This window comes from Mus musculus, chromosome 1 (genome assembly GCF_000001635.26).
Source record: "Mus musculus strain C57BL/6J chromosome 1, GRCm38.p6 C57BL/6J".
In the NCBI taxonomy this organism is placed as follows: domain Eukaryota; kingdom Metazoa; phylum Chordata; class Mammalia; order Rodentia; family Muridae; genus Mus; species Mus musculus.
In genome coordinates this window covers 183,370,272-183,387,845 of record NC_000067.6, presented here as the reverse complement: position 1 = coordinate 183,387,845, position 17,574 = coordinate 183,370,272, and the positions used below count along the sequence as shown (strand labels likewise).

The 17,574-nt window shown below is 42.2% G+C and overlaps 1 pseudogene; it reads right to left on the bottom strand.

Moving 5' to 3' along the window:
- Gm37339 (predicted gene, 37339) lies at positions 16,358-16,826 on the bottom strand (annotated as a pseudogene).

The window sequence follows — 17,574 nt, the reverse complement described above, 5'->3', positions numbered from 1 at the left end:
TGACTCAGCTGATTTTGGTCATGCTCATAAAAATGGGGGAAAATACTAGCAGTAGTGGTGCGTGCCTTTAATCCCAACACTCAGGAGGGAGGGAGGCAGGCAGATTTCTGAGTTCGAGGCCAGCCTGGTCCACAGAGGGAGTTCCAGGACAGCCAGGGCTACACAGAGAAACCCTGTCTCAAAAAAGGGGTGGGAGGATGTTGTGATGTTGAAAGATCCTGGCAGAATGTAAAAGGTCACAGAAGCCCTGAAATTGGCAAAATAGATTCATTGTTAGCAGAACTAGCTTCACTGGTTTAGAAAAATAGAGGTACACAATGCTCTGGCCACTCCTAGAACCCATGTGTCTGCCAATGTTCTGACCGTTCCTTGAACCCATGTGTGTGCCCACTGATGAAGCCCATTGCCAGGTGTTTGTGATATTGGTTGCTGAGGAAGAGTCGGAAAATCTCCACAGCAACCACAGCTGGGGCCAATCCAGGGTTGCTGCACCTGCAGCAGACTCTTTCCTTGTACCCCTCCCATACCCATTTCTTGAGAATAGACATTGTTTAGATTGGGTAATCCCCTACTCCCTCCTTCTCCTTTCCCCCCTAAGGGCCTATAAAAACTGGTACCCCTTTCCCCTTGGGGTCGACTCCTCTTCCCCTACGTGGGATATGAGTCGTCCCCAGAGCTCTGGCTTTCCCCCAAATAAAGCCTCATGTGGTTTGCATCAAGCTTTGTCTCTCGTGAGTTCTTGGGGGTCTGCTATTATCCTGAGACTTGAGTGAGGGTCTCCCTTCAGAGGTCTTTCAATGTCAAAGTTTTCAAACATCTCTTCATCATCCATTCTCTCTCTAGTCCTTACATACCATTTCCGGTTCAGACCACTTCAGTTCAGACCACTTCCTGTTCCCACAGCACAGTCCTAGATGATAATGTCTGGAGAAGGGGTCTGCACAGCAGCTTTCTACAGCAGCTTTCTAGACTCCAATCTTAAAGAATGTGTATTACAACGGGGAGGAAAGTACAACTGCTTTTCACTAAAGTCATGGTGATGAACTACATCTTCTGGAAGCTTTGAAAGTGTCTCAGAAAATATTATTCCTATGAACCTTTCCTGGATTAAAAAATGAGCTTCATTCAACCAAGCAATTGAAAATGTCACAAATAACTTTCACTCCATCACAAAAAATGTGGCAAAAAATAAAAGCATAAAGTCAGAGCCAACTTGCATGGCAGTTTAGAGAAGACCTTTATCCAACTACAACTTTCCTGAAGTATATGGGTTAGGCTCCTACCCTAGGCTGAGACTTGGGGAAAAACTGCTTTAGAAGGCATGACTTCACCTTTTCCCTCCTTGTTTGGTACCCTGAGCCACCATGGAAAGAAACCCAGGCTAGCCATCTTGAGAGAGAGAGGCCAGATGTATAAAGAGCTCCTGGCATATTAGCACCATACGCAAAGTGCAGGGCCTTGGTTCCCAACACATGAAGAAGATAAAAAGGTGGTCCTCTCAGATCTTAGAGCAGTCATTGGCTGAATGCAGCTATGTGAGAGGTTCCAGTTGACCAGAAGTGTATCAAAGTCAAGCTAAGCCCTGCACAAACTCCCAGCTCAAACTGTGCATGATGAATGGCAGTTATCTTTAGGCAGTAAGTTTGTCTGATTTACTAAGAAGATATGACATAAGTGTCACTCTACCCATGCTAGCCCTGGGTTTTAAGATGCCTTACACATTTGGCTTTTATTGTTAAGGAGGACATCTGTCAACAAGTTTGAGATACATGACTAGATAATTTAACTGAGAGATAGGTTTATTCTAATCAGTTTAGCTACCACAACACAGCCATCAGACAATGGAATGAAGCTATTTCAACCCAACTCATGGTTGAAGACAGTCATGTGAGACACCCCAACCAGGAGCTCATAGAAGATCATTCAGCTAAGTTCATAGAATAGATAGAAATTAATGATTTTTACACATTAAATTTATTACATAATATAAAGTAAGTGTTGATCTGTTTCCACACGGAAACGTCGACTTTTACTCTGGAGTTCGCTTTAGCATTACTAGAAGCAAGGTCCTGTTGCTGCTGTCTCTGTTTTCATTTCAGTTTTGAAGATTTTTATTGGGCTGGCAGGATTTTTTCTCTTTCAGCTCTTTAAACATTCCCTTTGACTTTTAGTCTCATTTCTGATAAGATTAAACTTTAACTGTTTTTACTGATTGGCGGTGTTTTACTTGTCTCTGGTTGCTTTCATTTTTCTCCCAACTTGATTATTTATCAGCAGTAGTATACTGATCTATGTGTGATTTTTTTATTAGACTTTATATACACTGAGTCTCTTAGACCCATCAGTTTCTTGTTTGTTAGTTTGGAAAAATGTTTAAACATTTTTTTGCCTTCAGTAAATTTTTATTCAATTATATCCTTGCTTTCAGACACTTTGAGGACTCCTAATTATATGTCTGTAATTCCACCTAGTATTAAGAGATATTAGTAATAGAAATTCTGCTCATTTTTCTCATTCTGACCTTTAGGCATGATAATTCCTGTTAGCCTATTTTCAATTAACTCTTTGTTGATTGGAAGTGTAAAAATCTTCTGACAGCCTGTTTCCTTATTTTTTCACTTAAAATAATTTTAAAGATTTATTTATTTATTCTTATTCATACAAGTACACTGTAGCTGTCTTCAGACACACCAGAAGAGGGCATCAGATCTCATGACAGATGGTTGTGAGTCACCATGTGGTTGCTGGGAATTGAACTCAGGACCTTTGGAAGAGCAGCCGGTGCTCTTAACTGCTGAGCCATCTCTCCAGCCCTAAAATACTTTTCTTTTAAAAATGTATTTATATTTTATGTGCACTGGTGTTATACCTATATGTATGTCTGTGTGAGGGTTACAGACGGTTGTAAGCTGCCACGTGGGTGCTGGGACTTGACCCCTGGTCTTTTGGAGAAACATTCTGTGCTCTGAACCCCTAAGCCATCGCTTCAGTCCCCAAATCATGTTTCTTATTTCTTAGATTTTTTTTTTTGTCAAAGAAAGTTTTCACTTCTATGTCATCATGTCCTATTTGTTCATTATAACCACTTCTCACTAAGCCTTTGAAGTAATTCAACTTCTTTTTCAAGACAGGGTCTTGCCGTGTGGCTCTGGCTGTCCTGGAAGTCACTGTGAAGGTCAGGCTACCTTCACACTCACAGAGATCCACCTGCATCTGTCTCCCAAGTGCTGGGATCAAGAAAGTGGGCCACTACTCCTAGCTTATGGAGTAATTTAAATTTTATTTCAGCTAATTCTAAAATGTGGATCATCTCACAGATGTCTTATTATTCATGGCTTTCTGGTTTTTTAAATTTTGATTTTTCCATTTGTTTTTTGCAGTCTGTTAAGGCTTAGTTCTATTGTGAACATTTATAGATTATAGGAAGTTTACATTGTCTTTTCCTAAGGGGACTGTAATGGTTAATGTTAATTCTCAATCTGATTGCATTCAAATGCCTCGTCAGAGAGTATCTGATGGTATTTCCAGAGACAGATCATTAAAGCTTTCAACTAATCAGTGAATTGGTCCCTTAAGGACTTGCCATATTATCATACTGAAAAGTGGGAGGCAGGACCCAGTGGTAGTAGCCATCTCCAGCCCCTAGAGTTAAATTTTAATCATCATTTCCTAGTGCTATGGCCATATTTAATATGCCTTATCCAAACTGAAATATGTTACAAGGTTAAAGTAAATTTTGGAGTTCAGAGACTTCATATGAAGGAAAGGATATAAAATAGCCCGTTAATAGCTTTACATTTGTTGCAAGTTGAAATGACATTTTGGGTAGATTGGGCTAAATAAATCCAACCTTCTCTAGCTTAATTAACCTTCTGCAGCAACAGGCAATGATAATTTGAGGCAAGGTAGAAGAATCCACAGCCTACATGAATTCATCTTTTGTCAAAGACTTCAGTAACTCTACAGCTATTTGCTTCTGTTGAGACTCTGATGGGTTAAGGTTAGTCTCCTCAAGGGTCCAACTGTGTTATGGAATCTGTTTCCATTGGGTTTTGTAGAAATTACTTTTCTAACTAATGTGACAAAATACTTGAGAAGTGAGGCTAGAGGGGTGTGGCTGGTGAAACAGGGCTGGAGGGGCAGGGCTGGAAGGATGGCTCAGAAGTTAAGGTCACTTGCTGCTCTTCCAGGGTACAAGAATTTGGATCCCAGCACCCACACTGGGTGGCTCACAACCACCTCTGAGTCCAACTCCAGGGGATGGAACACACACCCTCTTCAGGCCTCCCAAGGCATTGCATGCATGTGGTACACATATACAATGCATATATAAATACAATTTTAAGAAAAAACAACAGAGGCAACTTAAGGAGGAAAGAACTTATTTTGGGCTGACAGTTTGATGGTACAGTCCATTTGTGCTGGGGAATTTGTGTCGGTAAGAGTGTGAGGCTGCTGTTCACATTTTGTCAGCAGTCCAAAATCACAGAAAGATGTGGTCTGGCTTGCTTTCAGTTTATTCGATCCAGGACCCCAACCTGTAGAATAGTGCTATCCACATCCAGGGTGGGTCTGTTAAATCCTGGAGATACCCTCACAGACATACCCAGAAGTGTATACTGTGGCAAATCTAACTCTCCTCAAGTTGGCAGTCAAGATTAACCATCACAGATTCCTTGGACATCATCCGAAGTTCCGACAGCGACCAATCACAGGAAGCCCAGCTTCTCCCACATTCAGATTTCAAGCTCACTTTATACCTAGATTCCACCTGCTTCCTACAGCCAGCATTTCAAATCTCCTTTATTCGGGTTATGGTTTTTGTTCTAGCATTTTTAATAGATATACTTTGTTCTTTTTCATTGGGTTGGTTTGGTTTTTGAGACAGGGTTTCTCTGTGTAACTTACTCTGTAGACAGGCTGGCCTTGTACTCAGAGATCTACCTGTCTTTGCTTCTGTTTGCTGTGATTAAAGTCATGTGCCACCACCACTACCTGGCAAGATGTTCTTTGTTTTTATCCCCTGATCCACATGCGGACAAGTGCCAGAGAAACTACATTAACCTATTGGTGGTTCAGAGTGCACAGTCCTTGGAAAGCAAAGTTATTCCAAATTAACTTTTTTTTTGAGTAGAGTCTTAGTATGTAGCCCTGACTACCTTGCAACTGCCGGCATGGAACTCACAAAGATCTTGCCCCTGCCCCTACCCCTGCCCCTGCCCCTATCCCTTCTCTTGTTCCTGCCCCTTCCTCTGTCTCATTGCTGAGATTAAAAGTGTGTGCCACCGTACCCAGCCTCATTTAGAACCAATATTATCATAGAACAATTATGATCAGAGAGAACAACCAGCTCTCCTGATCAAGAAGGCACCTTTAAAGACTTCCCCTAAGGATATCCTGGTAACTGCTGTCCAAGGAAACATTCCTTCCTAGAGGAGGGGCTCGTGAGACTCAGAAAGTAATAATCTTTACGTTTCTGGGAAAGCTGAACCTTCAGGATTCACGGAGGCCTCCTCCACAAGGATATAGAGACAACATGAAGATGGAGGTGCCTAGAGGAGACTTTCCAACCCAGCAAGGTGCCTGCAGGGTATGTAGAGAGCTCCAGGAGTGCAGCTTCGAGACTTAATGTCCTTGTGTGGGAGGTCTTTCAAGCCAAGTGGGTCTTTCAAGCCCGTGGGTCACCCACGCTGCTGTAAGTAGCCTCAATAAACTCATTGGTTTACCAAGATGGACTTTGATACGATTGTCCCTTTGGTCTGTCATCTGGTTCCTATCTGAGGCTGTGCCTCTGTCTAGGGTAAATAAACCATCATGATGTGTCATGGCTCCCAAGGGAAAGTCTCGCAAGGCAGTGATTCAGCACTGGTCCATTTGTTTCCTGAGTCCAGGATGCTGTACCTGGGCCTCCTTCTGGCTACCCTAGCTCTGGACCTGACCTGCTCCCTCATCTGTAAAATTAGAGCCACAGCGCAGCCTGAGAAACCTAAAAAGGGAACAAACACTTCTATGCTTAACCAGGCAATAATACTCTGGAGGTTGGATTCAGGGAAATTTCAAGCATAGAAGGTTGTTTCAGGGCAGACATAATAGCGTAGCTGAAGCAACTCAATGTACTGTTGAGTGGGATGATGTTGGAGCTCATGATGGGCTTTTATTTTGTTTTCAAGATGAGAATTTTCCTATGTAGACCAGGCTGGCCTCCTCTCTTGACCTCCCAAGTGCTTGGATTGTAGATATGTGCCCCCAAGACCAGCACACCCAGACTTTATAAAGAACTTCCGAAGCCCGTGGTGCTAGAACAGAGTCAGCAGAAAAGGGAAAGTTAAGATGAACAAGCTGGTCTACACTGCAAAAGAAAAAGGGATGGGGGAAGAGAGGGAGGGAGGAATTTTCTCATGCTAGGACAGAGACCTCATGAGAAGATTTGCCATTAAAATTCTACAGTGTTCTGTTCCCCAGGAAAGCAAATATGAAGGACAGTGAGATAGCTCGTGGGGGGGGTAAAAACACACATCGCAAAAACTCCGTCATCAGAGATTGATCCCTGGGACCCATGGTGGAAGGAGAGAACCAGCCAACCCAAAGCTGCCCTCTGCTGATCCTGGCGTACACGTGGGTTTATGCACATATAAACATGTGTGTGCATAGCCTATGTACACGCACAATAATAATAAAATCTTTTTAAAAAAAGGAAATAAAACGTGAAACTTATGTAGAACATGTGAGATGACCTAGTGGCGTCTGCTACACGAGGAACATCTTCTGTGGGCCGAAGCTGGAAACTCTAGGAACGAGTGTATTTACTTAGGTTTTACCTTTATCCTTCAAGAAATTGCCATATTTTTCTGTATTGATTCCCTTTGTTAAATCAATAAGTTTAGTTACAGGAATGGGCTTTTCTGTAGTATAAAGTTTCTCTAAACAGAAAAATAAAGATTCTACTTTTAAATCTTAGATGATACTTAAAAATCGTGATGGGAATAAAATGGCCAGCCAGTTTTTATACAGACACTAAACACATCTAATTACTGAGCTAACGAGTCTCGTGAGGGGAAAAAAATTAACACTTTAAACTTTTTATGTATGCCTTCTAAAATTTTAACATTATATTTGTAACTGGTAATTATATTTTTATTGGATATCCTGTTCTGGGAAATCAGAAACAAGGGAAGTAGCTGGTCACAAGCCGTTTGAGCCCGCTGTCGTTCAGCCATCCCTTCAAGTATCCCATACCACCTCATATTCCGTGGGGGCTTACACTGGCCTGGCTTCCACAGGAGACACAGAAACCTCTCATTTTCCCTGCACATAACTGCACTTTGCACACCCTCCGTAAGGGCTTTATGGTCTGTTTGCAGTTCTATACGCACACACCGGCGCCAGCACAAACACCAACGCCCCCAGCGATGTGCTGTGTCCCTTTGTCTGTGTCAGCTGTGGTTGCACTCTACCCAAAAAACACATCTTCTCGAGGTTGGAGAGACGGCTCAGCAGTTAAGAGCACAGACTGGATTTGTTGAGGACCAGAGTTCAGTTCCCAGCACCCATGTCAGGTGGCTCACAGCTTCCTAGAACTCCAGCTTCAATGCCCTAAACTGGTCTCCATGGATACACATCTACTCAAACACAGACAAACACACATACACATAACAAAAAAATAAACCTTTTCTTTAACAAAAAATATGTTTTCTCTGTCTTGGCTCATGGCTCCTTGCTACGCCCACTCCAGTGAAGGCTGCTTGACAGGCCGAGAGGCCTGGAAGCACTCACGAGGCAAAGAGTTTCAAGGAAACTCAACCTCCTGGAACCTTGGCATTCTCATAACCTGTATACTCATACCCTATCAGTGCGTTAGTCTAGTGTATGGATCCACGTGTTCTCTTTCAGTACTGTTTTATTATAAGTGCCTTTAAAGATTGAATTCTGACATAGGTAAGCCTCCACCAGTGTTCCAAAGTCCTAGAAAATTCTTGAAGCCAACAAGCTTGGAATTCAGTAGGAATTCAGTAAGAATATTATCTATTCAGTAACATTCAAATTTACTTCTAGTAGAGACAGTGAAACCAATTAGGCATTACAAAGAACAGAGCTAGAATAGCTCAGGGCTAGTCTGCAGAGTGATTACTTAGGACAGTAGCCAGTCTTACCCAAACAACGGCCTAGTGAATGGGTGGGTTTACCATGAAAGAAGGAAACCCCAGACAGGTTTCTTCACTAGGCCCAAAGAAAAAGCATAAATCAGGCATTTACTAAGAACCCCTGGTGGTGGACTTAACAATAGACTAGCATTACACCTGGTTCCCTTCTTGTGGCAAATGCAACCTGGTCCCCGCCATCTTTTGATGTATACATTCCTTTTGTATTGTGTCACTGTAACTCAGTGGATGTGTCTTGCCTGGTTTCTTGTTACTCTTCTGTATAAAAAGTTTGATGCTCGATTTGAAAAATTACACTCAGATCCTACACACTCTTTCCTGCCGCTTCTGTTTGTCATTCGCCGACTCCTTTGCCCACTTGCCACCAGAGACCCGTTCCACGCAGATAGGAGACCCAAAAAGGGGATAGTCTGCGGCAGCTCCTCCTCACAGTGCCTTTGGTCTCCCCAGCAAGCGTGGGAGGACATCCCTGGCCTTGCTGTCTGTGGTTGAGAACATTTTCTGGGGTAGCATCATTCAAACATGTCTCCTTCATAAAGTCAGTTTGCCAAGTTTAACCTTGACCCCAATTTTATAAAGGTTCTGAGACATAGGAGAATTGGTGGCTCATTATCTTTTTGTTTTGTTGAGTCTTTGGAGACAGGGTTTCTCTGTGTAGCCCTGGCTGTCCTGGAACTCACTTTGTAGACCATGCTGGCCTTGAACTCAGAAATCTGCCTGCCTCTGTCTCTGAGTGCTAGGACTAAAGGCGTGCACCACCACACCCGGCTCATTATCTTTAACTAGCTGCTAGTCCAGGCCTTCGCTGGGTAGTATAGATCTTCATTTGGCTAGTCCAGGCCTTCGGCTCTCTGCAGTCTCTGCCTCTGCTGCTGTTGTGCTAGGGAAACAGTTCTTATCTGAAAACGCAATGGACAAAGCCAGGCAGCCTGCCCCTTGGAGACTGAGCTGCACAGACCACACCCTGAAATCTGTTTTGTTGCAAAACACCAAATATTTGGCTTCAGTGAAAATAGTGCCAAGATAAATTCAGCCCAGCAGGAAACAGGAACCCAATCACACAGCCGTGTATTGGTGGCAATTGCAGATGTTTGAGTTTCTTTCTGTGTATGATAGAAAGTGCAATAATATTTGTCAGAGCTGAACAAATAGTGCATGCTGGCAGGAAATATGACTATGTATTCCATTCACTCCCATAGAAAGTGCACAGTGACGGGACTTTCTTAACTCTTGGGAGGGAGTTAGCCCAACTGGTCCAGCCCAACACAAATCCCCTATGTTCCTCAGAACAAGAAGCTCGCTGACTCACTTCTGTCGCGGAACCCTTTCCTGACAACCTCATAGCTGTCTATGTTCCTGCTGAGTCTAAATTCTTGTCTTTGTTTTCAAGGGCATTCATAATCCTCACTACCTGGTTTGTCTTCCCTCAGTGTTTACAAGCCTGCAACGAAGCCAGAGGAAGTCTCCTTACTTTTCATCCCAGTGCTTTCTGCCTTTAATCTCAGCCCTTGGGAAGCAGACCCAGGTGGATCTCTAAGTTCTAGGCCGGCTTGGTCTATAGAGTGAGTTCAAGCACAACCAGGGCTCTGTAGAGAGACACTGTCTCGATCAATCAATTAATCAATAAAAAAATAACAAAAACCCACATTTTTCTAGTCTTACTAAAAGAAGTGTGGCCGGGCGTGGTGGCGCACGCCTTTAATCCCAGCACTTGGGAGGCAGAGGCAGGTGGATTTCTGAGTTCGAGGCCAGCCTGATCTACAGAGTGAGTTCCAGGACAGCCAGAGCTACACAGAGAAACCCTGTCTTGGCGCAAAAATCAAAAAAAAAAAAAAAAAAAAAAAAAGAAGTGTGATACCTTTAATGTTTTTAAACAATAACTTTTAATTATGTGTATCTGCATGCATGTCTGTGTGCAGGTTTGTGCACGTGTCTGCAGGTCAGAAGAGAGTGTTGGATAGCCTGCAGCTAGAGTAGAGGTGGCTATAAGCCACCCTACATTGGTGCTAGGAACAGAACTCGGGTCCTCTGCAAGAACAGAATGTGCTCTTAATGTCAAGCCGTTCCTCCACGGTGTGGTACTTTGCGCTGTTAGATTAGTCTATAGTGTAGCTTGGACCAGTTGTCTAAGCAAAGAGGTTCTGGTCTGTTAACAGAAAAGCATTCTGACAGACTAGAACAAAGGGTATTCTTCAAGATTCTGCCTTGACTATTTCCGGGGTGACTGTTAAAGGGCTTCCCTGTCAGGAGTATGGTCATCAGACCTTGGGTAATGAACACACAAGAGGAGTGGGCTGTTCATGGGGGGCGTTCTCACCACACTCTGGGCTCTCGAGGGCCTCCACAGCCCCTCAGTGTCTGTCAGATAGTAATCTCAAACTCGGATCCCAACAGCACTCATCTCTCTACTGCCTGCCCTCACTTAGCCTGTGCCCTACTATGCTCCTGTGTTGTCCTACTATGCTTTATAGCCTCAGTAGGTTCCTGATCCTCATGGAGCCTGGAGATGATTTTTTATGTTTGCTTTTAAATTTTCATGAGCTAGTTTATTTAATGGATTTATTTTGTTCACTACACTGTGTCTCTTTGCTGTGATTAAGAACAAGTGCTCAACGACTAGAATTATAGCTTCATGGGGAGCTCAAAGCTAGCCTGGGATGTTCAAAAACCTGTTTTAAAAAAATAGAAGAAGGAAGGAAGGAAGAGAGTAAGGAAGGAAGGAAGGGGAAAGGGAAGGGAACGGAAGAGGGCTGGAGAAATGGCTCAATGATTGAGAGCACTGACTGCTCTTACAGAGGACACAGGGTTCAATTCCCAGCATCTACGTGGCCTGTCAAAAACCATAAGGAACTGCAGTTCTAGGAATCTGACTCCCTCTTCTGGCTTCTGTGAGCACTATACATATGTGGGGCATAGACATACTTGCAGGTAAGATACCCATATGCATAGAATAATAATAAATAATTTTTAAAAAAAACTTTAAAGAGAACAACAGAAAGCTATTATTCTGATATATATCTCAGAAGGTATATATATATATATATATATATATATATATATATATATGAAGATATATCAGTATATATATATATCAGAAGATATATGTTTCAGAAGATATATATATCAGAAGATATATATATATATATATACACACACATATATATATATATATATCAGAAGGTATATGTTTCAGAAGATATGTATATATATATCATAAGATTATATCTCAGAAGATATATATTTAAGAAGATATATATATATCTATCTCAGAAGACACACACATATATATGAAAATATATATAAGAAGATACATATGTATGTATGGAAATTATCAAAAGATATGCTTTTCTGAAAGCCTAAAAGCAAAAAAACTACAAACTAAGGATTTGTGATATGAGAGCCCCTGACCCCCTGAAGGACTGTGAATAGGAAAGGAACGAAACATAAAGATCCAAGAGTCATGGCCTTGCCTGGGCAGGAAGGTTGCCTTTAGAACCAGTAGATTGATTCTTTCCAGTCTCAAAATGGAAATGGACACAGAGGGGTGAGAGAATGCCTAACAAAACCAGCCTGAAAACCTTCAGGAAACATCTGCTTCAGTCAGCTTTCCCATCACAGCCTCTGCTTTGTCTCCCCAAATTGTGCCAGCTGAAGATTAGGCCTTGACAGTGAGGCCAGGGTCTCTCCAGAGAAGCGTCTAGAGAATCCATGTTGGATATATACAAAAGGTTGTCCTCTCTGATACTGTCATGTGTATACATAGTCCTGCAAGGAAGAAATGTGAATCTTTTTCATTGGGCAACAAAGTAGCTTCTTATTTGGAACAGCTGGTGAATGGGGACACAAGACCCTCAGTGCAGACATTTTCCATGTTACAGATGAGGGCAGGTTTCCTCAAAGTCCAAACTGTCACAGATTGTAATGGTTAGTAAGAAACCATCTGCAAGTCTCAGTAAGAAGACACTTCACTTTGCAACTGTATCTTTACATGGTAGTTTGTGTTTTTTTTTCAGGAGGATATAACTCTACTGGCCTGGAGACAAAATATAGTAGTACTTTCTTGTTTTATGACAGGGTCTTGCTATGTAGCTATAGTTGGCCAGGAGTTCACTATGTAGACCAGGTTGGCCTCAGACTCACAGAAATCGTTCTGTTTCTGATGCCTGAATGTAGGAATCACAGTCATGATCTATCACCCTAGGCTAACCAGAGTTTTTACTTTAATTATATCTGTGTAACAGATTGCAGTAGATTTGGTCCAACGTACAGAGGTTTAAAAAAAAAGATGAATCTGATCATTTCTATTTAATATTACACATTTATCCTGTATGGACTTTATTTAGGGATCAATAATACTTAAGTACTTAAATACTCCACTTTTACATATTTGGACACAGACACGGAGGAAACCCTACTACACCGTGAAAAAGAGGGCAGGCATCCCTATTCATTCCACATCTCCCTGTGCCCACCCTTTCCTTGTCTAACATAGCACTTGCTTTTTTGTGGCAGTGATAAAATACTATGCCCAAAAGCCATTTATCCAAGAATGAGTTCACCTTAGCTTAAAGTTCCAGAGGGGGAATCTATACTAGGGAGGAAGGCAAGGCAGTGGCAAGCTGGAGCAGGAAGCTGGCTGATCACATCACAACGGCAAACTAGCAGTGGGGTGAGACTATACACTTTCAAACCCCGCCCCTAGTGACACGGTTCCCCCAGCCAGGCTGAACCACCTAAAGATTCCACAATTGCCAGACACAGCGCCACCATCTGGTGACCAAGTGTTCAAACACATATGCCTATGGGGGACATTTCTCTACCTGGCCTTCCTGCCCTGCCACCAGGCAACTGTTCAGTTGTGTTGACCTTTGTAGCACTTTTTCTAAGTAGAGTTTTGCAGTGCGTGTCTTTGTCTAGCTTATGATATTCCACAGCTCCTCAATTGTTAGTCTCAGTAGTCCATCATCTTGTCAGTCATTGCCCCAAATGTATCATTTATTTGTTTGTTAATATGTTTGCTTGTTTTTGTTTTTGTTTTTTGGTTTTTTGCTTTGTTTTACTGTTTCAAACAAAGCCACTGTGACTATTTGTTTCCTTTCTCTGGGATAAAGGAAGACTGGGTGTGTACAGCAGACATGTTTCATAATCAGGGTAAAGAAAGACTGGGTATGTATAGCAGATGTGTTTTATATTCAGGAAATCACCAAGCTGTTTTCCAGCAACTCTTGCTGTTGGTTACACCATTCATGTTGTAGCCAGCAGTGCTGTGAGATTTCTAGCAATCGTCATCTATTGCAGCATTTGTCATCATCAAGCCTGCTAATTGTAGCAATTCTAATGTGTTTGTGTGTGTGTGTGCTGTGTGTGTGTGCGTGAGTGTGTGTGTGTGTGTGTGTGACAATGTGGCTTAGATTCACACCTCATGGGTGACTTACAAAGTTGAGTCTCTTCGGCATGCACAGTTGATGTGCATGTATCAATTTTGTTCACTGTTTCTACTCAGGTTGCTTTGTTATTAACCTGTTGGGAGAGCATTACATATATTTTAGACCTAATTCCTCTATAGCCAGGTCTGCAAACACTATTCTGTTTGATTTGCACTTGCATTTTCACCCACTGAATATAGAACTCACAGTAGAAGTTTCTATTTGACTAAATCCAAATTCCTGGTTCATTTTTTTCAGAGTTTGTGTTTTTTATAATTTTAAATCCTTTTTACCAAGCCTAAATTCACAAACAGTTTGAGCTGTTATCACCTTCCAGGAATTTTATTGACTACATTCAAGTCTATGGTCTGCCCTCCTATTGTGTGGGATCCCATTGTTCCATACCCTTACCAGCAACTGGTGCTGTCTTCTTTAGTATAGCCACCCTAGCAAGCTGAAAGCAGCAACTCATGGCAGCTTCTGTTTCACATTTCTAAAGGCTCATGACACAGAGTATCCTTTCATCTCTTTACTGGCCTTCACACATTCTCTAAGTTGTCTTTTATTATTGAACTGTAAGAATTGATTATGCATCCTAGATGCAAGCCAACTCTATGAATTGCACTTATTTTCTTCTGAAAAAAAAAGTTGCAGTCAAGGTTCTCATGTAGCCTAGGCTAGCTTTGAACTTGCTATGTAACCAAGGCTAGCCTGTAAACTTCTTATCTTCTTGCTTGTACTTCCCGAGTGCTAGGATTACAGGCAAGGGCCAACACGGCCATTATTTTCTTCACTCAATGTTTTTTTTTTTTTCACTTTCATTTATAATATCCTGAAGCAGGTATTTTCTATCTGAAGCGGGACACTTCAGTTGCATCAACATATATTTTCCTTTGGTTGCATGTGGTTCAGTACCACATCTAAAAGTCATGCCTGATTTAAAGGTTGCCCCTATATGGTCTTTTATTATACTTAGGGAGGGTCTGTAATTCATCTGTAGTTAATTGTGGAAGTTCATTTTAATTCTTTTGCATTAATAGATTTAGCCTCATCTCTGAAAGACAAATCTAAGGTGTCAATTCATTTTCTTTTAGTGTCTAAAACACTCTGCCACATTGTATTCTTCCTTCTTTTATCCAACCAGAGCTCTTCTATTACTTATTACTATTATTAATAGTAGTAGTAGTAATAGTAGTAGTAGTTGTTGTTTAGCTTGTGGTAGGTACTATGATGCAAGTCAAGGGTCTTTCACATCCAAGACAAGTGCTCTACCACTGAGCAACATCTGTAGCCCTCAGCTTTGTTTTTGGTTTTGTCTTATAAGTCAGAGTCTCACTGTGCAGCCTAGACTGTCCTTGAACTCATGATCCCCCTGCCTCAGCCTCCTGAGTGTTGGAATTACAGGTCTACATCACCAGACCTGGCTAGAAAGCTTCTTAATGCTGATACATCAATGTTATTTGCTTTTAGAAAACACTGCCTTGTGATGGAGATTCCTAATAAGGTGTGTTAACTCATTACATTGTTCTGTGATTTCTAATTTTAAAAACTTTGAATGAATGAATTTTTTTTTTTCTGTGTGACCTTGGCTGTCCTGGAACTAGCTCTGCCTCCTGAGTGCTGGGATCGAAGATGTGCGCCACCGCCAACCCAGTTCTGTCAGTTTATGTTCATTCCTATGTAATCACAGTGCCTGCTCTAAGAACCACTGGGTTCAAGCATCTCACTGCATGGTGACTGTTTTATCGTTATTTGTGATCCTGGCATGTACTGAGCTCCCGAGTCTGTAAGTGATCATCAGTTTGGGAACATTTCCTTCATGATTTCTTGACACATACTTTCTGACACATCTCTTTCGGGGACTTTAATTACATGCATATTGGACTGGTCAAGCCGTGAGTGCTGGTGGTTCATTTCTTGAGGGTCCTTTCTGTTGTGTTGAAGACTTTATACCACTCCTGTGGTTCGCTAGGATTCTCTTCTGTGATGCACACACTGCTCTTGAGTCCACTCAGTCTAACTCACCCTGGCCACTGTTTTTAACTTTTTTTTTTCATCGCTAGAAGCTGTAGTCTTCAGTGAATGTTCCCACTGCTTTCTGGACACTGCGTAGTTTCATTGTTCATGTAAGACAATTCCTTTTAGCAATTTAACTGGTAGGCTAGATGCTTCTGGACAGGAGTCAGAGCAAATTTGCAATGATGTGTACTGTAACACTGTCTTCTGCTTATTTCAGATACATTTCTCTTCTCACTCACACATAGATTCTCCAGGGTCAAGAACCTGCCCTATTTTATATTTCTATGTCCTTTCCACCACAGACAACACACGTGTACTTTTAACTATTACACAACCAGTGAAAAACCCCTTCGTGGGGTTAGTGAACAATGCACGTAGGTTAGAGTTTGTGTTAAGTATCAGAGTCACACACTTAAGTGCCACCAGCAGCAACAGGGCCTACTTACACACTAGTTATACATTCTGGTGGGGAAGAGCTGCCGTTACCATTCAGGGTGTCGCCTGAGACGTTTTCTCTCATTATCCACTTGATGGGTTAGTGTCTCTTTAAAGAAATATATGTTTTAAAGGAACATAAATTAAACCTCCAGAACCCAATGAGCCAATGGGTAAAGACACACGCAGCCAGGCCTGAAGACATCAGGTTGGCCCCTGGGACCCATACGGTGGATATACAGGACTGAGAGAGCCATCGCTTCCAGTCATTCTCCAACCTCTGTCATGCACCCCCACAGAAAGATAAATACATTTTTTAGTCTTTCATGTGATTTTTATTTTCTTTCTTTAACCGTGATAATATGATATCCAAATTCGTCATAACAGGTGGGTCTGGAGACACAGGCTTATCCATCCCACTTACAGGCAAGGCAAATGCTGCTTCTTGAAATGACCTCATCATGGATTCTCTGGTCACCTAACCCAAGTCACCTCCTTGTCTGGGTTTATCTTCACTATATTGTGCGGTGGCCACTTCAGTGAATTTCATCCCAGACTTTAACTTTTCCATGGCTTCCATGATTTTCCCGTGTTTTCCACATAGAATGGGTCTGACCTCTACTGACGTCCACCACCTTAGACCCCTGAGACGCCTTGTCAGCACTGTCACTTCCAGAGGCTGCACCTCCTTCTCCTCCTTTCTCAGAACCACTTTCCCTCTTTGGCAGCATCTTTTAAGCTTGCTGTTGAACTCTCCAGAATAAATACATTTTAAAAGCAAGCAAAACCTATTATGAGCCAAACAGCGTACTATTCTTCAGTAATAGGAACATTGGCCCTGTATGTAAAAGTATATTTAAATCAATATCTCATGCTATTTTATCCGTCTTTTTCTACCAATGGAATGTTATTTAATTCTATTCTGTAGACATAAGAAGACGTTTAAATTACTTTGGTGTGCTTTCATACCCCGGTGGCACCCAGAACAACAGGAAACAGTGGGGTGAGAATGTAGTCGCTCTGACAGATATGTCCCCATCTAACAATAAACGTATCTGCAGATTTGGTGTTGAGGATGCTGCTGTGGGGAGAGCACTAGAGGTCTGAAAGAACTCCATGGAGTCTGTGTGTGTGTGTGTGTGTGTGTGTGTGTGTGTGTTTACATCGGGACTGTGGTTCATGCAGCAGATTGTTGTTGAGCACATCACAAGACCCGGGTACCTCCCTAGGCAATGAAGAACAAGCGGAAACAAAACAAGTTAGAGTGGGGATGTAGCTCAGCACTGTCGGTGAGCACGCCCAGACTCCAGCACCACATAAACAATAGCTCCTATAGAGTTATTTGAGGGGTGGGAGGAGTGGGCTGCTCTATTTGAGTGAACCTAACAGAAGAGGGGAAGAAAGCCAGGAAACAGGATAAAGGGACAGAGAGACAGGGCAGTCTGTGGTAAAGCCATTGCATGTTACTTGGAAATACGGAGTTATAAGGAAGCTTAAGGAGAACATTGAGACAGTAGCTATTGGCAACATGAGGG